The 9,771-nt window shown below is 32.6% G+C and overlaps 1 long non-coding RNA gene across 1 annotated transcript; it reads left to right on the forward strand.

The window, feature by feature from the left end:
• The first annotated feature begins 1,018 nt into the window (after positions 1–1,018).
• Positions 1,019–2,327, forward strand: LOC136564782 (uncharacterized). Its single transcript, XR_010784753.1, has 2 exons — positions 1,019–1,286; positions 1,893–2,327. It is a non-coding gene; the product is annotated as an uncharacterized lncRNA (long non-coding RNA).
• Positions 2,328–9,771: the final 7,444 nt, after the last annotated feature.

Consider the following 9,771-nt stretch of genomic DNA (forward strand, 5'->3'; position numbering starts at 1 on the left):
GTAGGGGCGGGGTGGGCTCTCTGGAAGTAAAGGGAGAGGGTTTCCCCTCAGCCTCGCCAGAGCCTTTGCCGGGCAGGGCAGTTCCGACCCATCTCCACATTCTCGGGAACTTTGCGTCGTCCGCCTCCCTCGACTCGATGTCGTCACGGATCTTTCCCCCGAGGAGCTCGCCTTCAGGTCCGGAGCTACGGCCACGGTCACCCGGCAGTCCGCTTCCTTCTCTAGGCTCGCCGCCCCTCTCGAGCATCCTCTTAACTGCTTCGGCACTAACTTCTTTTGACGAGTTACATTTCATCATCACGTGCTCTCGTCCTAGGGCTTCCTTTCCTTTGGCATCATCAGCCTCTGGCTCACCTTGCACTAGGAATCTCGGGTCCCTACGGGGACAGTGCCAGGCAGTTGTCACTCGTCTCTGTGTTATGTCGTCCGTGTCCGTGTTATGTTGTCCGTGTCCATCGTCTTACGTGTCACAGGCCTTTGTTACGTCTCAACGCTTTATCGGCACTATTCCGTGCCACGTAGGCCATATTCTACTCACGTTCCTTTCCGGATATCCCTTATTCCAGCATCTTTACATTTTTACTCTTTGAGACAGGAATGTCTCAAAGGGACAAGATGTTCTCATCCGTCTTCCTTCTCACTACCGGCTTTGGTAGTGCCTTTTTTTCCATGCCATTCTCTTGGACTTCCCGAGGGAGCGTCTTACACCCTCCTCACGTGACTGCAGGAGTTCCATAGGTTCCATCTTCTCAAAGGGTACAGGGCTCAAGAATTAATCTTCCAGAGAGCTATCTCAAGTCCTGGCTTATACTGTATGTACTTACATTGTTTGTACCTATGCTGGTTTATACTGTATGTACTTATACTGTATGTACTTACATTGCGTTTACCTATGTTGGCTTACACTGTATGTACTTACATTGTGTGTACCTATGCTGGCTTATATTGTATGGACTTACACTCCATGCACACTTGCACTGTATGCGTCTGCTTTTATTGTGTGTACGCATGTTGTACCACTTATGGTCGGAGCTGCCCTGCCCTGGCATGTAGTCACAGTTAGGTAGCAGAGTTATAAAAACTTTACTGTTCATCTGTCTTTAGTGGGGTTTAGGGTAGAAAATTTATCGGTCAGAGCGGGGACAAGTCCTAGCTGTCAGCCACTCGTTGACCGCTTCCTGTCGTCTCACAGGTCCCTGAGGCTACTGATTTCCCCAGAATCTACCATTTGATGTCGAGGAGCGGCAGCCAGAAGAAGCGTTGAAGCACGTTCTTCAGCGTCTCGAGTAAGAGCCGCAGGGAACGCTTAAATGGGAGGAGTGCATGAGCGTGTGTGAGAGCACGTGTCTGTCTGTCGGCGTCTGCTCATCTCTGCGTGTGTGAGCGCATGCTGTGACTGGATTTAACCTTGTGTGTGTGACTTGCTTTTCAGGTTTTTCAACTCATTTGTAAATTTAGAGTAAAAAATCCCCAGCCGGGTTTAGCCCCCCCACCCCCCCCGGCTGTTTTTTTTTTCTTTTTTTTTTTCCCCCCGGCTGGGTTTTTTTTCCCGGGTCCCGGTCGGTCTGCGAGGCGACGTTCATCGCCAAAGTTTGGGCACAGACCCTCCAGGGACCGGGTATTTCTTCAGGCAGGAGGAATTTTTGGAGGCTCCAGGGAACCACGTTCCCGAGGACCAATGATTGCTGGGGTGTAATTTAGCAGTTGTGATCAGAGGGATGGTGAGTTTGTGTGTCATTTGAAGGGGGTGTTAATGGTAGATGAGTGCTGTATTTTGTGTGCTTTTGTTGTTTTGGGTGTCCTGTAACAATAAATCCACAAGTAATGAAAATAGAAAAAGGTTATAATCTTGTGTTAATGTGTGTGTTGTGTTGTATTGCTCTGTATTGCAGTGTGAGCACAGGGTGAACTCTCTCCTCCTTGCTGTGACACCTGGGCTGGCAGGGATGACACAGTGACCTCTGCCAGCTGATGCTGCCTGTGCCATCACCTGGCACTGACGTGTTTGATGAAAATCCTTTTGCTGGGTTTTTTCTCCTGAGAAGCCTCAGAACAGAAATGGAACCAATAAGGATCTGCTGGCTGTGGAGTGTGGGCTGGAGATGGTTTAGCAACAGGGGCATCTTGGATTGGTCTCGGGTGCATTGTTTCTACTTGATGACCAATCATGGTCCAGCGGTGTCGGGGCTGTGAGCAGTCCCAGGTTTTTATTATTCATTCCTTTCCAGCTTTCTGATGTCTCCTTGCTCTTTTAGTGTAGTTCTAATATCTCATTTTCTTTTAATATAATAGAGATCATAAAATAATATTTCAGCCTTCTGAAAGGGGGAGTCAAGATTCTCATCTCCTCCCTTGTCCTGGGGACCCTCAAACACCACCACAATCAGCGGCCAAGCGGGTTTGTGCGAGCCTCTCAGTAACCCTCGGCCGGTCCCAAGTTGGCAGACACCGGGGGGGCAGCCCCGACACGGCCAACAGCGGGGAGACACTGTCTGTGCCCCGAGGGTGCTGAGGGCACCTGGGCTGGGGGGAGACGCTCTCTGTGTGTGCCTGAGGGTGCTGAGGGCACCTGGGCTGGGGGCAGACACTCTCTGTGTGTGCCCCGAGGGTACTGAGGGCACCTGGGCTGGGGGAAGACACTCTCTGTGTGTGCCCCGAGGGTGCTGAGGGCACCTGGCCTGGTCGCCTTTGCAGCACAAGAGACACCAGAGACAGCGGTAGAAGATAAAGGGCCGACTCTTAGCAGGGGTTAATGCAAGGTTTTATTAGGAGTCCCATAGGAGCTCCTGCACCTCAGGGGGCTCCTGCTGAGAGCCCCGGGAGATGTGCCAAGGTTACATTTTAAAGAAGGTGGAAACCGAAAGTAGATAACACCCTACCAACCATTAAGTGACCCTAAGGGATGGATGCTGGGGGATAGACATATAGGACAGTGTATGGGGCAAGGCTTGGGGGGCTGACCCCTAGCCTCTGGCTGATCACTCGAGGACTTCGACCGAAACTTCTGCATGGGGGGGATGGGAGGCTGAGTGATTGACAGAGAGCCAGGGTGGGGGTTTGGGGATGATCTCATCCCGGGAGAGGGATAACACAGGTAAAGGGAGGGGGGTACAGTTTGGGATAAACCATTTGGGAAAAATATGAGGATACAAAACAAAATTACTTCAAAGTATTACAAAGTATAAAAATGCACTACAGCAGGTTTGGGCAGCACCAAATAAAATGTAATAAAATGCTTTAAAAATAGAAAAATTAAAAATGAAAATAAATAAAATAACAAAATTAATTAAAAATAAATAATAAAAAAAACCAAACTGTAAAGTGCTGTAAAGTGCCGTACAAGTTCTATAAAATGTAGTGCCATAATGCAAGACCCTCAAACACCACCACAATCACCAGCTTAAATTGGTCTGGGCAGCACCAAATAAAATAAAAGAAAAATCTTTAAAAATAGAAAAATTAAAAATAAAAATTAAATAAAAAAAAAATTGAAAAAATAAATGCTTTAAAAATAGAAAAATTAGTAATAAAAATAAAAATAAAATTAAAAAAATAAAATGCTTTAAAAAGAGAAAAATTGAAAATAAAAATTAAATAAAAAATAAAATAAAATAAATAAAATAAATGCTTTAAAAATAGAAAAATTAAAAATAAAAATTTAATACAAACAAAATTTAAAAAATATAATAAATGCTTTAAAAGTAGAAAAATTAAATATAAAAATTAAATTAAAATTAATAAAATTAAAAGGTTTAAAAATAGAAAAATTAAAAATAGAAATAAAAAATAAAAATAAAAAATAAAAAAAGGTTTTAAAATATAAAATTAAAAATAAAAATTAAATTAAAAATAAAATTAAGCAATAAAAAAGCTTTGAAAATAGAAAAATTAAAAATAAAAATTAAATAAAAAATAAAATTAAAAAATAAATGCTTTAAAAATAAAAAATTAAGACTAAAAATAAATAAAAAATAAAATTTAAAAATTCAAAAACTTTGAAAATAGAAAATAAAAAAAAAATTAAATAAAAAACAAAATTAAAAAATAAATGCTTTAAAAATAGAAAAAATAAATATAAAAATTAAAAAAACCCCAAAATTAAAAAATAAATGCTTTAAAATACAAAAATTAAAAATAGAAAAATAAATAAAAAACGAAATTAAAAAAATAAATGCTTTAAAAATAGAAAACTTAAAAATAAAAAAATTAAAAATAAAATTAAAAAAATTAAAAGCTTTAAAAATAGAAAAATTGAAAACAAAAACAAATAAAAAAAATTTTAAAAAGGTTAAAAAATAGAAAAATTAAAAATTAAATAAAAAAATTTTAAAAATCAAATAAATGCTTTTAAAATAGAAAAATTAAAAAGAAACATTCAATAAAAATCAAAATTAAAAAATATAATAAATGCTTTAAAAATAAAAGAATTAAATATAAAAATAAATAATAAATTAATAAAATAAAAACTTTTCAAATAGAAAAATTAAAAATAAAGACGAATTTAAAAAATTTTAAACAGGCTTTAAAAATTGAAAATATAAAACTTAAATTAAAAAAATAGAAAAATCAAATAAATGCTTTAAAAATAAAAAAATTAAATATAAGAATTAAATAAAAATTAGCAAAATAAAAATCTTTAAAAATAGAAAAATGAAAAATAAAAATTAAAAAAAAATTAAAACAATAGTTTAAAAAGAGAAAAATTAAAAAAATTAAAAATAAAATTAAAAAACCCCTTTAATAATAGAAAATTAAAAATTAAATATAAATATTTAAAAAATAAAATAAGTGCTTTAAAAATCAAAAAAATTAAATAAAAGAAATTTAAAAAATAAAAAGGTTTAAAAATAAAAATAAATAAAAAATAAAATATACAAAGCCTTAAAAATAGAAAAATAAAAATTAAATAAAAAACAAAATTAAAAAAATAAATGCTTTAAAAAACGAAAAATTAAATTTAAAAATTAAATTTAAAAAAATTTTAAAAATTAAAAAAAGCTTTAAAAATAGGAAAATTAAAAATAAAAACAAATAAAAAAATTTAAAAAATAAAATAAAAAGCTTTAAAAATAGAAAAATTTAAAAAACCCCAAAATTAATAAAATAAAATTAATTAAAAATACATGAAAAAAAAAATAAAAACTCTAAAGTGCTGTAAAGTGCCGGAAAATTTCCATAAACGTCGTAAAACTGCCGTAAAGCGCGACTGTCGCAAAAGTGTCGCAAAAGGGGCCGTAAAGCGCGACTGTCGCGAAAGTGTCGTAAAAGGGACCGTAAAGCGCGACTGTCGCAAAAGTGTCGTAAAAGGTGTCGTAAAGCGCGACTGTCGTAAAAGGTGCCGTAAAGCGCGACTGTCGTAAAAATGTCGTAAAAGGTGTCGTAAAGCGCGACTGTCGCAAAAGTGTCGTAAAAGGTGCCGTAAAGAGCGACTGTCGCGAAAGTGTCGTAAAAGGGGCCGTAAAGCGCGACGGTCGTAAAAGGTGCCGTAAAGCGCGACTGTCGTAAAACCGTCGCAAGAGGTGCCGTAAAGCGCGACTGTCGTAAAAGGTGCCGTAAAGCGCGACTGTCGCAAAAGGTGTCGTAAAGGGGGCCGTAAAGCGCGACTGTCGTAAAAGGGGCCGTAAAGCGCGACTGTCGCAAAAGTGTCGTAAAAGGTGTCGTAAAGCGCGACTGTCGTAAAAGGTGCCGTAAAGCGCGACTGTCGAAAAAGTGTCGTAAAAGGGGCAGTAAAGCGCGACTGTCGTAAAATGTCGTAAAAAGTGCCGTAAAGCGCGACTGTCGTAAAAGGTGCGTTTTTTCGACAGTCGCGCTTTACGACACTACCTTTTATGGAACTTTTACGTTACTTTACAGTACTTTTAGGATTTTATTTAGTTTTTAAATTATTTTTAATTAATTCTTTTTTAATTTAATTTTTATTTATTTTTTAAAATTTTCCTATTTTTAAAGCTTTTTTTAATCTTTTTTTTAGTTTTAATTTCCCTATTTTAAAGCATTTATTTTATTTTTTAATTTTCCTTTTTATTTAATTTTTAGTTTAAATTTTTATATTTTTAAAGCATTAAAAAAATTTTTTTATTTTTATTTTTTTCTTAATTTTTAGTTTTGAGTTTTTTATTTTTAAAGCTTTTTTTCTTATTTTTGATTTAATTTTTATTTTTGATTTATCTATTTTTAAAGCTTTTTATTTTATTTTTTAATTTCTTTTATTTAATTTTTGTTTTATTTTTTTAAAGCATTTATTTTTTTAATTATATTTTTTAGTTTTTAGTTTTCATTTTTTATTTATAAACCATTTATTTTATTTTTTAATTTTATTTTTTATTTCATATTTATTTTTGCTTTATCTATTTTTAAAGCATTTATTTTATTTTTTTAGTTTTTTTTTATTTTTAGATTTGATTTTTTTATTTTTAAAACATTTATTTTATTTTTTATTTTTTATTTAATTTTTATTTTTGATTTTTCTATTTTTAAAGCTTTTTATTTTATCTTTTAATTTTATTTTTTATTTAATTTTTTGTTTTAAATTTTTTATTTTTAAAGCATTTATTTTATTTTTTAATTTTATTTTTTATTTCATTTTTATTTTTTGCTTTTTCTATTTTTAAAGCTTTTTTTATTTTTAATTTTATTTTTTATTTAATTTTTTGTTTTAATTTTTTTATTTTTAAAGCATTTATTTTATTTTTTTAATTTTATTTTTATTTCCTTTCTATTTTTTGCTTTTTCTATTTTTAAAGCTTTTTTTATTTTTAATTTTATTTTTTATTTAATTTTTTGTTTTAATTTTTTTTAATCATTTATTTTTTTTAATTTTATTTTTAATTTTATTTTTATTTTTTGCTTTTTCTATTTTTAAAGCTTTTTTCTATTTTTAATTTTATTTTTTATTTAATTTTTTGTTTTAATTTTTTTTTTTTATCATTTATTTTTTTAATTTTATTTTTTATTTTTTTTATTTTTTGCTTTTTCTATTTTTAAAGCTTTACAAAAAAATTTTATTATTTATTTAATTTTTAGTTTTGACTTTTTTATTTTTAAAGCTTTTTGAAATTTTTTAGTTAATTTTTATTTTTGATCTTTCTATTTTTAAAGCTTTTTTAAATTTTTTATTTAATTTTTTATTTCATTTTTAGTTTTAATTTTTTATTTTTATACTATTTATTTTATTTTTTTAATTTTACATTTTCTTTCAATTTATGTTTTGCTTTTTCTATTTTTAAAGCATTTATTTTATTTTTTTAATTTTATTTTTTATTTAATTTTTAGTTTTGATTTTTTTATTTTTAAAGCATTTTTTTAAATTTAATTTTTATTTTTGATCTATTTTTAAAGCTTTTTAAATTTTTTTTTAATTTTTAGTTTTTATTTTTTATTTTTAAACTATTTATTTTATCTTTTTAATTTTATTTTTTATTTAATTTTTAATTTTCGCTTTTTCTATTTTTAAAGCTTTTATTTTATTTTTTTAATTTTCCTTTTTATTTAATTTTTAGCTTTGATTTTTTTATTTTTAAAACATTTTTTTATTTTTTATTTTTTATTTAATTTTTATTTTTGATCTTTCTATTTTTAATTTTTTTTTTATTTTTTATTTAATGTTTAGTTTTAATTTTTGATTTTTAAACATTTATTTTATTTTTCAATTTTATTTTTTATTTCATTTTTAGTTTTAATTTTTTATTTTTAAACTGTTTATTTTATTTTTCAATTTTATTTTTTATTTCATTTTTAGTTTTAATCTTTTATTTTTAAACTATTGATTTTATTTTTTAAATTTTCCTTTTTATTTAATTTTTATTTTTGATTTATTTATTTTTAAAACATTTTTTATTTTTTATTTTTTATTTAATTTTTATTTTTGATCTTTCTATTTTTAAAGCTCTTTTTATTTTTTATTTAATTTTTAGTTTTAATTTTTTTATTTTTAAACTTTTTTTTTTTTTTAATTTTATTTATTTATTTTTAGTTTTGATTTTTCTATTTTTAAAGCATTTCTTTTATTTTTTAATTTTATTTTTATTTAATTTTTTAGTTTTGATTTTTTTATTTTTAAAGCATTTCTTTTATTTTTTTAATTTCATTTTTATTTCATTTTTAGTTTTAATTTTTCTATTTTTAAAGCATTTCTTTTATTTTTTAAAATTTTTTTTAATTTTTAGTTTTAATTTTTCTGTTTTTAAAGCTTTTTATTTTTTAAATTTTCTATTTTTTTTATTTTCCCAGTTTTAAAGCATTTATTTTATTTTTTTTTAATTTTTTATTTAATTTTTATTTTTAATTTTTCTATTTTTAAAGATTTTTTTTTCTTTTATTTGGTGCTGCCCAGACCAACTCAAGCTGGTGATTGTGGTGGTGTTTGAGGGTCTTGCAGTTACCCCGATTAATAGGTAGAGGTGATGTTCGGAGGCCACAGTGTTACAGGTAGGGGTTAAACTGTTTTTTAGGGTCTTTCAGGTGATTTTTCAGGGATTTTTAGGGATATTTCAGGGGTTTTTTTGCAGGAGTTTTTTAGGAATTCTCTGGAAATGTTTAGGATACCTTTAGGGCATTTTCAATAATTTTTAGGGTGTTTTAATGACTGTTTTACCCGGGTGCCCCAGCCACCCAAGGCACCCCATGCCCGGGCGGCGGCGCTCCGGCCCAGCCTCCCGTCAGCGCCCCCCGTGGTCGCTTCCCCTCTCCTGCCGCCGCCGCTGCATGGCGGGCTGAGCCACGCCTTCCCCACCGCACCCTCCCGCTTCAGAGCTGCTGGATGGCGCGGCTCCGCCGCCTCCTGCAACCACGGACGTCCCGGCGTTCCCTTCCACGGCTGCAGCCGCAGCCCCGTTCCCGTAGCTCCGCTGCCTCCCGCACGCCCCGTCCAGCCCGCTGCCATGATGACTGCCCGCACTGCGGTAGTGACAGAACCCACGCATGCACAGTTGCTACAACCCCAGCACCAGCGATATCACTCCGCGCCGACTCATCGAACCACAGCGCTGCTTCCGGGATCAGCCGCACGCATGCGCAGTTCTATCTCCACGGCCCCACCGCCAACCCCCACTGCGTTCACCACAGCTTTGGTACAGCCCGGTCCCGGTTCTGAGTCGCTGCGTGCCGCTGTCCGGCCACAGCCGGCATCCCTGTGCCCTGTCACGCCACTTCTGCCACCGCTGCATCTATACACGGCACCACAGCAGGCGAAAACTGCAGCGCCTTGCACGTATCCTTCTGCGTCTCTACTTCTGCCGGGCACCGAGAGATCCCTCTGCAGCGCGTAACCCTGAGCAACCGATACCTGGTGTGCCTCCGCGTTTTCGCCTTCCACACTCCTAGCACCCAGTGGGACTACTTTGTGTCACGATTCGTCTGCACAGCCACATCCATGCACACAAACTGTGCGACGAGGAGGAGGAGGAGGAGGAGGAGGCTGGAATATGACAGCTGCTTTAATAAATACAGGACAGAGAATTATTTTGCCCCTGCAAATGCCAGCCCTTTGATCCCAACACAAAAGAATTTTGAAAAAGAACTGTTCCCAAATAGCTCCAGAGTCCCCTCAGTGTTTGGGACAGATTTCTCGACCCACAAATAGACAGTAAACCCTGACAATTTGCCAGCATTAATGCCAAAATTAGAAAACTCACAAAAATCTTTTGATAATTTTCACCTGACTGGTGTGAAAAACGCCAATCACTTGCTTTTAAAATTTTTGAAAGTTTAATAGTAATAAAATGGTTATAAAAATAGTAATACAATTAGAGTAATAATAATTTGGACAATTTG

Source organism: Molothrus aeneus, chromosome 19, assembly GCF_037042795.1.
Source record: "Molothrus aeneus isolate 106 chromosome 19, BPBGC_Maene_1.0, whole genome shotgun sequence".
NCBI lineage: Eukaryota > Metazoa > Chordata > Aves > Passeriformes > Icteridae > Molothrus > Molothrus aeneus.